We start from the raw sequence: 16732 nt of genomic DNA on the forward strand, positions 1-16732 counted from the left end.
GGAAAACTGTGCTTTCTTTTTTCTAGCATTAAAAACAGAAAGAAAGCATAAAATAAAAATAACTAAAATAAGATCCATCTGTCCAGTACACAATTCAGGTGTCAGACAAGATCCAGAGTGACTTCCTCAGGTGCATCTCCTCTCCCTGGTTCTAAACAAACACTTAATCCTTTCCCTCGATGAGTGCTCTCACTGTGGATGACTCGGACAAACCAGCTCTGTCTGAGAACTGGGAAACACGTCTCTCCTGGCTTTTCCTTCTACCCTCACTCAGTTGTTCACTTGGCATGTGTTCATCTATTATGTGATTCAAGTTATGTTATCTTGCACGTATTTGTCCGAAATGGAGTTTCCATTTCACAGTCTTGTGTTTGAGTGACTTCAGAAAAGAGGAGGCAGAAATATATTTGCTTTGCTTTCTTAAATTATTTTTCTCCCATGCTGTTCTCCATGTATTATTCTTTTTTAAAGTTTTATCTTCGATTGGTTGGGAAATAGTAAGATGGGATTCAAAGAACACCATGAACATCTCTCTGCGCTCCTTTGCAAATTCTGAAACAGCTTTAAAAATAGTTTAACTCCACATTCACAAAGGTCCAGTAGTGAGAAGGCCCTGCTAAAAATGCTGATGCATTATGATGCTTCAGTAAGATCACTAAAATGATATGCATGCCTCATGGATTGATCATGTAGAAATTCATTAGGACAACCAATTTAGGAAGACACATTTTACTTACATAGTTTAACATCAAAATCTGTAAACACATTTAGTGCACTAGTTTATAAATTCTCCCACTTGGAATCAATATTATAATAAAATATTGAACATCAATAATTTATTTGGTTTATGTCTGTTTAGTTTAATATGAATAACAAATAACTGATGATTCTATGGGGAAATCCATAAAATTTAGGCCCTGTGGGTGCTTGGTGAAACTATGGGTTGGTTGGGCCATGGCTGGAGCTCCTCCTGGACACCAAAGCCCTCTGTGCAGATAGTACTGGTCCTGGTGGGCCCTGTGCTTTCTCAGGGACTCTAGGATGGAGTTTCTGTGGATGCTTTTGGTTTCACAAAATATGTAACCTATTTATTTTTCAAGTATTCTGTCTCTCTGTTATTAAGAATCAACACTGGATAAACAGACAGCAAAATAGGTCAAAATTTTGAAGAGACAGCAGGTGGATATACTATTCCAGAAGAAATAATTTCAAAAAGCAATATTTTTCTTTGCATATTAAGAGTCTCAGGTCATATAACAGTAATTATTTTTTGTATGCCTGCCTCCTTTTCCCAAGTACACTGGAGTGGATCAAGATTCTGACCATTATTTCTGAAGACAGTCCATGTTCATAGCTGGTGGACAGGTTGGGATTCACCTGGCTCCCAGCAGGGCCCACGCATCCCATGGTGTGTTGGTCTTCTATTGGCCCGTTACCCTTACTCAGGTTCTTGGATTTCTGGAAACCCCTACACGGTAATGTTAGCAGCCAGATGGCATTCTCTGAAGAACCCTAACGCCCCATGTTCTCCAGCTCCGCTCTGCCTTTCCTCAGAATTTGGACCCAATATTCCAGACATGCCGCACAGACCACTGTCCCTTTCTCTTTGGCAGGGAATGTTTCTTTTTGTATATTTTCAGGTTGCTCCTATGCTGGGGGGTAGAGAATTACTTAGGATTGTAGAGTGGGATTACTGATGTTCATTTTGAGGGAGAAGACTGAAGAAAGCTCCTTCGCTAGTTGTGGCAGAAAAACAAAGCAGTGAGATATCAATCGCTGTTGAGTCTGTAACCATGTCATCATCCCCATCCTGATCATTTACGATAGTGAATTCTTCCTTTACCCTCATAGTTTTAAAAAGCTTTAGAGTTCTAGCGAAGTAAACTCTTTGCCGTCCTCCACTGACATTAAAGCAGTAAAGAACAATACGCTCTGGTGCTAATAATCCTCTTGTTAACCTTTTAAATGTCTCTCTAATGGAAGTAAGAAGGAAATTAACCCTGGAAAAAATGTCACAGACAATCAAACATTCTTGCTTTGCAGTTCACAGGATGAGTTGGTACCAATTATAGCTTTATTTTCGGTAGCATTGAATGTAATGGAAGCCAGAAGAATCCACCAACTCAGTGTGCTTTTTCAGTTCATTTCTGCATGGATCACTTACAAGTGTTGATTTGTAGGTTTGGAGGACTACTCCTTCCTTTTTTTTTTTTTGTTATTGGCCACAAAGGGGATTAAATAATTTTGTCCCTTAATTGTTGCCAAAATTTTTTCTCTTTTTTTTCTTAAGCAATAACTAATTTTTTTGTCACACATATATAGATCAGGTCACCCCTCTATGTTTTTTTCAAGACTGCTGTGCACCCAGCTGCTTTGGCATGTCATAAATCTAACTGACAGCCCATTAGAAAGGCATACCCTGTCACAAGCCTACAAGACACAGAGTGACAGTTCACAGGCTGAAGTGCAAGGCCTGCCTTTCCACCTTCTTCCCCTGGCTGGGATCTTGGTGGCTGCAGGGCTCCGATGCCAGCAGCAGATAGCCTGAAGTAATGAAAACAAGGACCAGCAAAGTAATTGGGCCTGAAAGATTTCTTTACAACAGGTAGCCAAATTTAATATATCCTGTGAGAATCTGAGTACACACTGTTTTTGGTCTCTCCCTGCTAAGATTCTTAGACCTTTGTTATTTTATTCACCATTGGCATAGGTTTCTCATTCCTCTCCCTCACTGGATTGGTGACAGGAAGGGTGGCACAAAAATCATCTTGTTTTCTTTTCTCTTGGGTTATAGCTGCTTGTGAACTATCAAGACAGGAAACACATGCAAAAATCCAGACTCAGAGTGGAAGAGGTGAAGATATATTTGAGGAATTATTCACAGTTGACGTTTTTAGCTGCTGTTATTGCTGTACCTGCTGCTAAATGAGAAGGGCCAACTTTATACTTTGGTTCAGGCTCTTTACATTTTGGATTAGCTGGGGACATATAATCTGCTTAAAGGTGAGGATATTGGATCTCAAAAATAAAAGGCATGCAACTTGGCAGGTGAACTCACTGCCCTCCCTCCTATGTGGGATATAACTCCCAAGGGTAACATGGGAAAGAAATCTGGGATGAGCCAGGATCATGGGATTGAGAAAACCTTCTTGACCAAAAGGGGGAAGGGAGAAATGAGACAAAACAAAGGTTTATAGCTGAGAGATTTCAAGCAGAGTCGAGAGTTTATCCTGGAGGATATTTTTATGCATTATGTAGATATCCCTTTTTAGTTTATGGTGCATTGGAGTGAGTGGACAGAAGTACCTGAAACTGTTGAGCTGTGTTCCAGTAGCCTTGATTATTGAAGATGATTGCATAAAGATATAACGCTTACAATGTGACTATGATTGTGAAAACCTTGTGTCTGATGCTCCTTTTGTCCAGGGCATGGACAGATGAGTAAAAAAATATGGATAAGTAAATAAATAATAGAGGTAAATAAAGGGTAAAATAAATTGGGTAGATGGAAATACTAGTAGTAAATGAGAGGAAGGGGTAAGGTGCATGGTATGTATGAGTTTTTTCTTTTTATTTCTTTTTCTGGAGTAATGCAAATATTCTAAAAAGTGATCATGGTGATGAATACACAACTATGTAATGATTGTGAGCCATTGATAGTATACCATGTCTGGAATGTATGTGTGTGAAGATTTCTCAATTAAAAAATATATATATATACAAAGGCATGAATGATTTTTTTCAGTGGGAATAGTTTTATCTAAGAGCAATGTTATTTATACCCACAGCAGGGGGAAAGGCACATTGACTGACCTTCTTTATCCTCTTCTCCAAACCCTACTCTGTGGAGGTGGTTTAGAATTCAACAGATTTCCAGAAAGACAAGATTCCTGGGCCATCCAGGTAATTTTTTTGTAAGTTAATGCATTTTTTACCACCAAATATGTGATGATTCATAATCCAGGATTTGATGTTTAACTGCTAGAAATATGTAGGGCAAGAAGGGTTAGAAATATGTATTTAAAATGGGGAGGAGGTGCCTATAATAATAGAAATCACAGTTTTCTCACTGATGACAAAATTTATACAGGAGAAAGAATGTAGTATCTTTTACAAGTATGGATGCTGGCCTTTTAGAATGGTGAGGAACAGTGTGGAGTCTCCATTTGATAATTAGTGGATGGATATGCAGATAGTGGTTATATAGACTTGTCCCTACTTTAATCTGAAATTTTTCTTAACAATTTACTAGCACTGTTTCCTTTGTTTCTTCTTTGCCAACAGTAAGGTGATTTGGTTCAGCAGTCAAATGGCACCAGGAGAGACTGAGCCCCTTTCAAGCCCCAGAGAATGAATCTTGATAAATCTAATTTTATCATGATAAATCCATCCACCTTGCCAAGGATTACCTTAAGAATGGAGCATGTGATATAGTGTGGCCAAAGAAGGTAAGTTTGTTGAAGGCGCTTGCGTGGAAAATTTTTTTTATCTTAAAAATAGGTGCAGGAGAAAACTTAGCTGCTTATCTATTGCTGGCTAGAGCTGGGTAAGAGGATGATGCTGGATCTACTGAATGTCTCATGTAATTATTAGAGGAGACAGCCAAAGAACCAAGGCAGCAAATTGGAGTTGGTAGAATGGAAAAAGATAAAGAAGCTGATCCCTTCAAGATGTCACTGAAGAACCAAAAACAACCATCCCCAGAACCATTCTACCTTCCAGCTTATAATACATTTCCTTATTTTTCTAATTTACTTTTACTTGGGTTTCTTAATCTTTTAGTTAAAAACTGATACAGCCTTGTTGGAGAAAAATTACATGTTCCATTGTTAGAATCAAACAAAAAGTCTTACATACGTAATCATTGGTATGTATTCTTGATAATTAGTATATTTGATACTGATCTAGAAATATTTGCCCATTCATGGATTAATTCAATGAAAAGTTATTAAGACTTTACTGTGAGCCAAGCTGGGGATAGAGCTGTGAACCGAACCAATATTGTTCCTGCTTTCATGGAATTTATGGGCTAGCAGGAAATAGAGACATTGAACAAGTGTAGTTAAAGTAATCCCTGGCAAGGTGGATGGATTTATCATGACAGGACTAGAATTATCAAGATTCATTCTTTGGGGCTTGAAAGGGGCTCAGTCTCTCCTGGTGCCATTTGACTGCTGAACCAAATCAACTTACTGTTGGCAAGGAAGAAACAAAGGAAATGGTATTAGTAAATTATTATGAAAGATTTCAGATCAAAGCAGGGATAAGTCTATATGACCACTTTCTGCATTGCCATCTACTAATTATCAGATACAGCCTCCAAACCATTCCTTACCATTCTAGAAGGCCAGCATCCATGCTTGTAGAAGATACTACATACTTTTTCACATAAATTTTGTCATCAATTACTACATCAAATACCATGTGGATTCAATGATGACTTTACCTGCAGCATCAGCATCTGCCTTTTCAGGTTGCACACTGAGCCAAGGTGATTACAGCCACAGCTAAAGGTCAAGGAGAACCTATAACCATGATAACACTCTATGATAGTAGAGTTTTTGGACTTCCCAATTATAACTTTAGGGGGATAAGAGGAGGAGACTGCCCAGAGGCCTTCAGGGAGATGTGCTTTCTTCTGCTAAGTCACAATTCTTCACATCAAGTTTTATTTTTGCTCTTTAGATTGGTTTATAGATAGTGAAAAACAAAAAAGAGAATATAGTAAAATAATGATATAAATGCAATTCTCGAGTCCAGGAATTACAGAAACTCTAATTATTCCTAATCAGTATTTGGGAGAGACCATGAACCGAATTTTAAGCCGGTGGTGTCCTTCATTACAAGTTCCTCATACTTTTCTTTCTGAAACTTTCTCACTCATGGCCTCTTTCCTTTCACTCTGCAGTTATATGTTGAGTCTTTGTTATGCCCAAGATGCAAAGAACAACAAGGGAGCAAACACAGGAATCTCCATTTCATTCTTGAAGAGTTTTAAGTTAAGAGTTCAGGTTTGATAGACCTAAGGCAGGTTTTGAATACTGGTTCTGCCACTGGATAATTTTGATGCCTTTGGTAAGTGGAGAGATCTGTTTGACTTCAGCCTCTTTGTATGTAAACTTGTTGATAATTATAGTATCCATCATAAAGGGCATCTATGGGGATCAAAAGTGCTAATCAGGTAAAATATTTAGCTCAGTGTCTGGCATATGGTAATTATCACCACTGAGAGATTAGGCATGTATAACAACTACAGTGCAAACTAGAAAGAAGTGAACACCATGAAAGCTATTTGAAAAATGTTGTATGGATTCACAGGAAGACGACTCTGTGAAGAGGATGGGGAGCCTCCTCAAGGAGGAGATGCCATTTAGCCTAAGTTACTCCAGCCCTGCCATAAAATTTGGCTTTTCTTTCTGTTCTGGTCAATGCTCTAGCATCTCAGGTGGTAGATTCCACCTTGATAAAGCTACCAGGTGGCTTTCCTTTATTTCCTGATAGTATGATTAATTCCAACTGTTACTTCCTGAAAACAGGCCCTTGGTCACTGGTAGAGCTGAGGAGAGATGGGAATCACATGGGACAACCTACCCCCACTACTGCAAAATCGTCAGTTTTTCTCATATATTGCTTGACTGATAGCACTAAATTAAAATCCTGTGATTTTAAAGGGCTATGCAACATCAAAGAGATATTTTTGTTTTCCAGACATTAATTCACTCATATTTAAGAAGAGACGATTGGACTACATATCTACAGAGGAGGTGATATACATAAATACACACAATGTGCTCAGCAGAACACCTTGAACAGAGCAGGTACTTGAATATTTAAATATTTGTATTTGAAATATTTAATTATCATGTAAATATTTATAATAATAGGTCTGTAATCTTATTGCATTAGTTTTCTATTATCATAAACTTTGTGCCTTTACACAATACAAATTTGTTATTTTAAAGTTTTGTTGGTTGCAAGTCTGACATGGGCCTTAGTGGGCTAAAATTAAGATGTTTACAGGGTAGTGCTGCTGCCTGGACATTCTTAAAGGAAGATATGTTTTCCTTGTTCATTCAAGTTGTTGACACAATCCTCTTTGTGGTTGTGGGATTGAGATCCCTGTTTCCTTGCTGGCTGTCAGTAGAGGATCATTCCAAGCTTGTATACCATCAGATCCCTTGGTTCTTGGCTTCTTTCTTCCATCTACAAAGCCAATAATAGTGGGAAAAGTACTTTCGTGCTCCAAGTCTCTCCTTCTGTCTTGTCTGTCTAACCCAGCTGGGAAGGACTCTCCACTTTCAAGGACTCTTGTGGTTATATTAGATCCACCCAGATAATGCAGGGCAATCTCCCCATCTCAAGGTCTGTATCCTTAATCATAGAATGCAGTCCCTTTTACCATGTAAGGTAACATATTTAGCAGGTTGTGGACTTTAAGGTATGGACATCATGGGGGTGGGGTGGGGTCATTATTCTGCTTTCCATGCTTGTCTTTTCACATTAAGGAAAACACATTATGATCGGGTCTTTTTATTTTTCATCTTAGAATTCTCATTCACTTTTCATTTTCTATCCCCAGCATATCCAACATTTCAATAAATATTTGTTTCTTTGCAAACAATCTTTTTTCTTGTAGTTGACTCCTCTTTCCATGCATGGATATTTTCCTTCTCTTTTTCATTTTTGTTCTCTCCTCTCCCTGGAAACCCTGATGCTCGTATTTACTTATCCAATCTGTTATCACAGATATTATTTTCATATCTGTTATGTTTAGTTTTTGCCTCTTCTTTTGTATCAGTTGGATTTGTTCCATCCAATTTTTTTTCTATTTTCATCAGTGCATAGTTCTTAGAGAGAGAGAATCATCATTTTTAAGACCATACAGGAATGGATTAAGATACAGGAGAAATGCAAGATTTGAGTAATGTTCTGCTTTCTAGAAATATAATTTATCATGTTTTCATTGCAATGTTTATTACATTTTGAATAAAAAATTTAATACTTAATAATTGTAAAAACTGACACGACATCAAGATGCATAGTAAATTTAATAACCACCCCTCAACTCCAATTACTCTTTTTTTTTTTATACATGGGTAGGCACCGGGAATCAAACCCAGGTCCTCTGGCATGGCAGGCAAGGATTCTTGCCTGCTGAGCCACCATGGCCCACCCAGCTCCAGTTACTCTTGCACTGGGCTGAAAGTTAACAATTTGTGTATTCTGATGCATCCTTTAACCCCTTTCTCTGGGCTTATGTAATGGCCTGAAAAATACATAGTGCTTTTTTCTTTTTGGCTTGTTTTACAAAAATGGGATTATATTGTACAAATTATCTTGTGACGTGCTTTGTTCACTTGTGTTATGACCATTTCTTTGGGTATTATATTTTAAACAAGGGTGTTTTCATGCTGTGGGCAGGAAGATGGAATGTGGTTCTGGAGCTGCTCCAGGCTTTCTTTCCTTAGGTCAGGTTTGCGCCTGGGAAGCAGAAGTCATGCTGTAGTTCCATCTATGGTGAATGTGTCAACGTGGGTGCTGGCATAGCAGGCAGGGAGCATTCTATACAAAATGGGGTGGTCGCTGACAGCTTTAGTTGTTAAGGCCCCTCTTGAACTAGCATACACATAGCTTGACCCAAAGGAGGAAAAATAACTTCTCCATGCACTCAACGGGCATATGTAGTATGACAATGTAAGCACTGGCTATATAGGTAGATACCTCTTAAGATTTTAGTAAAAACAAATAAACACAAGACTGAAGTAACTTGGATACTCTAGGAATTCCTCTGACTTTCTGCTACTTCAAGTAAAACCACCCCACCATGGTGAGAATGCAAACCTCCAATGGTGAGGATGTGATATTCTCGTTAGCTACGTCAAGAGTGATTCTTGACCTAGAAGAACCAGAACCAGATCTAAGTGGCTCAGGAATTTACCCCTGTGAATGTTTTCAAGAAGGGTGTGGGTGTGTAGATGGTGAGGTGGGAAAATGCACTCCCAGGGAAAATGGGAGTATTTAAATACAGTTTCTCCTAATCCCAATTTTCATTGTGTCTAAATAATGATCAGATTTTGAATCAATTTTAGGCAACAGCAAATAGAACATTGTTTTTCAGGGCACTGTGTGTGCCTTCTAGGTTTAGCATTCCAAAAGCCTAAGGAGTTCATTTGGCAAGCTACATGCCAGGAATTCTCTACATATTCATGCCATTCTCGGACTGATTTATCCATGAAATGAAGCAGTGATGGAAAACTAGGCAGATATTGCTTCCTTTTAAGGTCTCTGTTCCAACCTAAGTATTTGTGTATGGAGGTTGAATTAGGAAGGTTTATTTAGGGCAAAACATTATGGTTATTTTGTTAGTATCAGGTAATATTTTGTGTGCCCCAAAATGGTGGGAATTTTGTCCTTTTACATATCAGCAAATTATGAGAATATCTTTTATTCTGAAGTTGCATTGTATTTCTTCTTTAATTAACTGTTTAATTATTGTGACATTTATGCCAACTCTATCTATTTACTTTTCAGCTGTAAGTTTATTTTATCTTCCTGAGTTTTCTAAATCCCAAGTCTATCTTTGGGCCATAATAATCACTTTATTACCATTCTGGGCCTATTGCTGGTTGATTTTTGTTTAAGATTTAAGGATGTCTTCTAAGAATTGGCTTTACAATTCCTTTGAAAATATACACTTGGTCACATAATTAGAATAAAATGAAATTAAGCAGCTAATACTAATTAAATCAAGCTAAAGGCCAAAAACAAAGAAAAAGAAATTAACCTTTATTTCTCCTTCTCTATTTCCTCAGAGTATTGTGTGTGGGAGACCGTTTTTCGAAGCTTGTGAACTGATGCCTATGGCTTCTGAATGATGAATCTAGTTTTCCATAAAGAAAGGGAGAAGGAAGATAACGTTATCAGAACAGTGTCAAGGTGATGAGGGAACACGGGTGTGCCTATGCCAGGGCCAAACTAAACCTCTGGTCTAATGGTTTTCAAAATCTGGGCTTATGCTAATTTTCTTTCTTATATCATCAATCTATAATTATGGGAAAACAGGAGGCAGGTAATAATTTGTGCAATACTAAAGTGATCCTTTAACATTATCTCTAAAATTATATAACTACGTAATTTTTATTTCTTGGCTCACTTAGCCTATGGAGATGTTATTTCATGGACAGCTCTAGGGAAATTTAAAGAAGGTTTTGAAGTAACAATTTCAAGGAACCAGTTTGACTGTTTTGCTTGGGGCTTAGAATTTGAGAATTCTATATGAACCACAGATCCAAGTTTGGGCTGATTAAATATTTGACATTATGGGGTAAACCTAAAATAAAAGAAAACTCTTCCCATAGCTCAATAGAGATATGGAGGCAGGCATTTGATTGGAATCATGTGAGAGAAACTTCCAATTAAAGGAATTTTATTTTGCTAAGATCCCATGCTTTCTACTCTACACTAAATGCATCAACATTTTTTTTTCTGCCATATAGGGAGGAATTTAACATTCTAGTAAATGATAACTTTCTTTTCCTAAGCCATGTGCACTAATTAATGTAGGCTAATTGCCACAACAAATGGTTCCAACCGTTAAGTAGCTTACCATAGAAGAAATTTGTTTTTCTTCCATCTCATAGTCTGATTTGGGTCAGGATAGGGCTGTGTTCCACATGGTCATTCGGGAACCCAGGTTCCCTCACTCGCGAATCTCCACCAGCTTCTAGCACCTCCTTCTCTGTTTTCATCTCCTTATGGGAAAAGTGAGAATGTGTAGAGAAAACATATCTTCTCTTAACTGCCATGCCGCTGATGCACATCCCTTCTACTTAAATTCCATTGGCTAGAATTCGGTTCAGTGAGTCCATCTAGCTGCAAGGCAGGTTAAAAAGTGTAGCCTAGCAGTAAGGCCAGACGAAGAGAACTAACAGCCTCTGCCACAATACACATGAATTTCAAATAAATAGAAATAGAATGTACTTGATGTGAAAAGCAATATGAAACATATTTAATATTTAGATTCTAACAGTGTTTATGTTGTGAATACTAAGTCTCTTTGTTCCATAGATTTATTCATTTATTTACTCCACAAATATTTACTGAGGGCCCATGAGGTGTCAATATTCTAGTCACTGATTATACAGTGGTGAGCAAATAACTATAGTCCTTGAATTCTCAAGTTAACAGTTTAACTTGGTAGAGACCTATGCTAATAAATGTATAATTTCAAAATATCCAGATGCACTTTTGCAGTAGTTCTGGGTAATACAATGCCACATCAAGAATGTTTGCTCAGGGTGGGCCACGGTGGCTCAGCAGGTAAGAATACTTGCCTGCCATGCCCGAGGACCCGGGTTCGATTCCCAGTGCCTGCCATGTTAAAAAAAAAAAAAAAAAAAAAAAGAATGCTTGCTCAACTTCCCTTTAAGTGTCTTTGGCAGGTCTCATAATTTCTTAGTTATTTAATTAATTTATATTTCTTTATTCTCCAGGCACAATCATTTTCAGAGTAGCCAGTGGATGCTTGTCATTCCCAAGTGACAATTAGGAAAAATGGAGAGTTATCTTTATTCGGATTTGGGTTTGAGCCAATTGCATGCTATATCCTTTGATAAAAGTTTTTAATGAAAATCCATCTATTCCATCCCTTTCATAACTCTAATCATGAAGATATGAAAAAAAGTTCCAAATGTTCCTCATTTGGACTTCTCCCACAAAACTACTTCAAGAGGTGACTAACTCCAGCTAAGACAGCATAATAGAAGTTCTGGCAAAGACACGGTAAGAGCAAAGCCTGTCTGGGCATGGGCCAACTGACCTCTCACCTCAAGACAGCTCTCAGAATCCTCATATTGCAGGGTCTACCCCAATACAACCAGCTACAGCCACTTTAGGTGAGATCTTCTGAAGGAATGTCCCAGCATCAGAAGTGGTTCAAGGACATTTTTCCACAGCCTGTGACTATTATACATTATTTCATTAATAGAACAGGGAATGCTATATTAGGCCAGTTAGATACGGGAATGTGCTGGCGGTTAAAGTGTCTTGTGCCGTTTATTTTTGGAGGCACAAAATAGAAGGCATCGTCTATGTAACTATGTCGTAAGGGAAAGATTGCCTTTTCTCACAGACTGTTCCTGACTGTGTCTGACTTTCCAGGGCCGAGGGGATGGGGGGTGAAGGTGGATGGAGGATACCAGCTGTAAGGTTGAGTTCCAAATTTACCTAAGTATTACCGATCTTCTTTGACTATTTCATTGCTCTTGAGGTCCCGGGAGCCTGGGGGAAAATTGAAATCTGTGGAGATTGCTTGGGAGTCTTCTCTCTAGGATCAAATAAGAATCTAAATTTACAACAATCCTTTAAGAAGAAAAATAATCCCCAGGGCCTTTAGTTTCTCACTAATGTATGGTTGGAACACTGTGAAATAAAAATTTTTGAATATTAATAAGTCAGTGACCCAAGGCTTTGATGATGCTCATTGCTGCCACTGGGTTCAAGCAAAATAACCAAATGTTAGAAAAAAGCAGACCTGCACAAGTGACCTCAGGATGGTGCTGTCCCCCCTTTTCCAGGAAAGAAGCCAGAAATGATCGAAACTACAGCCTAACTAACCGTTAACATTTCCTCATGAGCTTTGCCTCTCTGACATATGGGAAACATCATTTATGAAAAGACGCCAGTCTGAAAGGAATGAGGTAGACCATCTGTGGAATATTAAAGATGATAAGACTATGTCTGGTATTAATTGAAACATTTTTGAGATACATCTCATCTCCAGAGAACTAATTTCTTTCTTTAGCTTCTAGAATTGCAGCTCACTTTTATTACATTTATGGGCACACAGACACACTCATATTCATTTAAGTGATGGAAAATCCAGTACCTGGAGTGTGTGAAAGATTCTTCCATTGAAAAATTTAATTTTTTTATGTATTTCCTAGGTATATTGGGGAAAAATCAATCATATGATAAATTGTTTTGTACTGGAATGAAATACTAGTTGGCAACCATCAACTACTGGTCAGAAATTAAATGATAAAATTTTTTACATTAGAATTTTTCCATTGCCACAAGGGACTTTCTTTGTGAAGAATAGCACAGTAAAAGGTAGTTAATTTTTTGTTTCCTTAACTTTTTCTTTAGTGGAGTTGACTCTTTTTTCTTCTTCAATGTTTTCTCTTTTTGGTAGGCACTTGTTACATCATTTAAAGCTTACTTGCAAGAATTTTATCACCTTGGTGATTCTGGAAATTTGTTTGCCAGAGCTAGTCTTCTTTACTAGAAGAGTATTGTTTGAGGCTTTTCTTTCTTTCTTTGTATGCTGTATGGCAGGGTCATATTTCATTCTTTTTCCATGTGAACATCCCGTTATTGCTGCATCATTTGTTGAATTTTTTTGTTTGTTTGTTTTTGTTGATTTCTTTGTTTGTTTGCTTGGGAAGTGCATGGGCCAGGAATCGAACCCTGGTCTCCTACATGGCAAGCGAGAATTCTACCACTGAACCACCCTTGCACACCGCTTGTGGCTTTTTAAGAAGAGATTTCATAGAAAAACAATTCAGATTTGTTCTATGGGTTTGTTGTATGCATGTGCATGCGTGTGTGCAATTTTCATGGGCTAACTCCAAAGTGGAAAAATTAATTTTTATTTATTGATGTTGAGTGGTTCTAGGTGGATGGACAAATCTTTTGAATTAAGCCCTTCTCTCTGTAAGATAAAAGCATTTTTCACAGGCTACATAGCAAGATTTTTCTCATTGTTTCACATATTTAGACTGTCTGCTTAGCTGGTTAGTTGTCTGAGGATCTATCAGGAAGATCATGATGGCTCTGGAAATGGACCACTAAACCTCTATCATAAACCCTGCTGGAGGAACTGAATATTGAAAACTGCTCCTCCATCTGGCTACTCTCATCCTGGGATTCGGATAGGATTTCATTTCTAACCAGCTCCTTTGAAGGAGGCAGTGCAGCAGAGCCAGGATTTATAGCTGAAGATTTGGTTTTAAGAATTGCACCAACATTTTTATTATTTGTATATTTTAGACAACTCACTTATTATCTTTATATTTGTCACTTAATTTCCATTAATCTCTTCATAAACCGTAGATAATGATAACCTACTTCATGGAATTTTATTGGGAATAAATGAAAAAAATATGTAAAACTACTTATTATAAAATTCCCTAGAGATGCTAGAGTTTTTTTTTTTATTGTTTTGAAAATTAAAATCACATGTTCCATTACCAGCTCTCCAATTCGTATTTATTCACTCAGCAGAGTTATACTGAATCTCTAAGTGTCAGACCCTGGGCAGATACTGGGATATGGGGGTCATTTCCCATGTGGAGCTAATGGTCCAATGGGGGATCTTACATTAAAGAAACACATTGGTAAATATGTAATCATGCATGGTAAAAGCAGAGATGAAAAATGATCAGGTTCTAAGAGAGAGCATAAGGGAGATTTATTTTGATCGTGGGTCAGGAAGGCGGGTTGAGGAATTGGCATCCCATTTGATGTTTGAGGTTGCCATGATGGCAGCCACAGCTGAGTTTTGAGTTTCGAGTTTTATAGCATGTTTGGTGGGAGGTCATTAAAGCATCTTCAGCATATGAATGTCATGAGTTGACTTATGTTTTAAAGAGAATAAAACTAATATATGAACCATTTCATACAGCCATGCCTATAATATCAATTTTTAGCATTCTAATGACTCATAAAAAATAGAGATAATTATTATAAACATTCTAATAATTTGCTAAATCATATAGGGGAAGGCAAAATTCATTGTGATCCCATCATTAAGAGAAAGTCCTGTTTAAAATTTGGATGAACTTTCTTTTACACAGTATTTACATGTGTTTACAATTTTATGTTTAGATGATCAAACTATGTTGTTTTTTCCTTCAACCAACCTTAATAAAAACTCAACAGCATATTGTGGTCATCCTTCCATGTCAACAGTGACGTACGTCAATACGCTAGATGGGTGCTTAGTGGTCCATTGTAATGAATTACTCTAATTGGCTTAATCAATTCCTTATTGATGACTTTTAGCCGTTTTCCATTTTGTGCTAACATTCCAGTGTGGTGAGCATACTTGTTTATAGATATTCTTCATGTATGTGATTATCTCATTAATGTAAATGTCTACAAGGGAAAATGCTGGATTAAAGAATTTGTGCATTTTACATTTACAAACATATTTCCAGTCATCTGGAATTTATTTTATTGAATTCTATAAAGAATTATAATTTTTTCTGAGTGGTTAGTCAGTTGTCTTATTCGCTGAAAAAATAGGGGAGGCTTTTAAAGCAACACAAACATCAGCTTTACTCTTGGCCCCATTTGCCTGGCTTCTCTTATGTTTCTGTAAATGTCCATTTCTCTCACTGGACCGTCAAGTCCTTTCAGTGATGATAATGTCTGCTTTGAGCCACCTCCAGGCTTTGGTCCCAGCATGCCCACTTATTAGCGGCAGGATCAATGGCTTTTATGGTGTCTGTAATTTATCTTTTAAATTCTTTAGCATAGACAATAGTGTGTCCATGAGTAAGTGAGATTTATTCCATGCCTAGTTAACATAAGTATCCTTATTCAAAGCACAGACCAGAGGGAGGGTTGTGTATTTGTTAGATTTGAAAACTTCTAGTCAGGATTTCATATTCTGTAGGCCTTGGTTATAAATCTTCAACTACCGCTATCTTAGTCCACCTTAGAGGGTTTTAATTACATAAGAACTGCTGGAAATTATATTTCTATCAGTGAAACACATAGCACACAAGATATGTGTATGTTAGTGTAGTAGTTAGGTACAGGTGTCAGCTTGGCCAGGTGATGGTGCCTAGTTGCTCTATTGCTGTGGACTTCAATCATCAGCCTGTGAAATTCATCTATGACTGATTACATCTGCGGTGGCCTAAGGGGAGTGCCTTCTGCAATGAGTGAGGCTTGAAAGGATGAGTCAGAAGAAAAGAACTCAGAGCCAGCATAGACCAGATGTTTGGAGATGCAGAGAGACATTTCCCAGGGAAAGCTGTTTGAACCCAGAAGGTGGGATAAAGGGCCTGCAGACATCACTGCGTACCTTCCCATGTGATAGAGAAACCCAGATGAAAGTTAATTGTCTTTCCTCCAAAGAACTGTAAATTTGTAACTAAATAAATCCCAATTATAAAAGCCAGTTCATTTCTGGTGTATTGCATTCAGGCAGCATTAGCAAACAAAACAATTAGAAATATTATACAGACATCTGACAATGCCATCCTTGATTCAAAATTAGAGGGATCCTGATTCCGATTCCTCTCTGTACCTTCCACTGTTCAGAATCTTGATGCAAATCTGATACTCCTGATCCAAACAGAAGCCCAACTGAATCATGTCATTATAGGATAGCCTCATCTGACCTGAGTGGCTGTTTCAAGCCAGGTTCTCATGGGAGGGCCGAAGAGGTACAGAGCTAGGAACAGGGCCAAGTTTCCAAGAACAGGTTTTATAATGGTTTCTGCAATCACTTGATAATGATTGGAAGTACTGCCAAATTTGGTTTGGGACTTACTTTCTTTGTACCATACCATAACCTGGTTGCAAGATTGTGAGGGAGGAGATTCCATCTTCTCCACTTCCACTAGAATGAGTCTGATAGTTGAGTAGGTCAGTTCACAAGACTGGGAAATGTCTTGAAGATCTCTTTTACTTTATTATGAAATCATTCCGCCAGGGGGTT

The 16732-nt window shown here is 37.7% G+C and overlaps 1 long non-coding RNA gene across 1 annotated transcript; it reads left to right on the plus strand.

Moving 5' to 3' along the window:
• The first annotated feature begins 3813 nt into the window (after positions 1–3813).
• LOC143676315 (uncharacterized) lies at positions 3814–6069 on the plus strand. The gene is made up of 3 exons (XR_013171996.1): positions 3814–3914; positions 4285–4448; positions 5909–6069. It is a non-coding gene; the product is annotated as an uncharacterized LOC143676315 (long non-coding RNA).
• The last annotated feature ends 10663 nt before the right edge of the window (positions 6070–16732 follow it).

Source organism: Tamandua tetradactyla, chromosome 3 (assembly GCF_023851605.1).
Source record: "Tamandua tetradactyla isolate mTamTet1 chromosome 3, mTamTet1.pri, whole genome shotgun sequence".
Classification (NCBI taxonomy): Eukaryota; Metazoa; Chordata; class Mammalia; order Pilosa; family Myrmecophagidae; genus Tamandua; species Tamandua tetradactyla.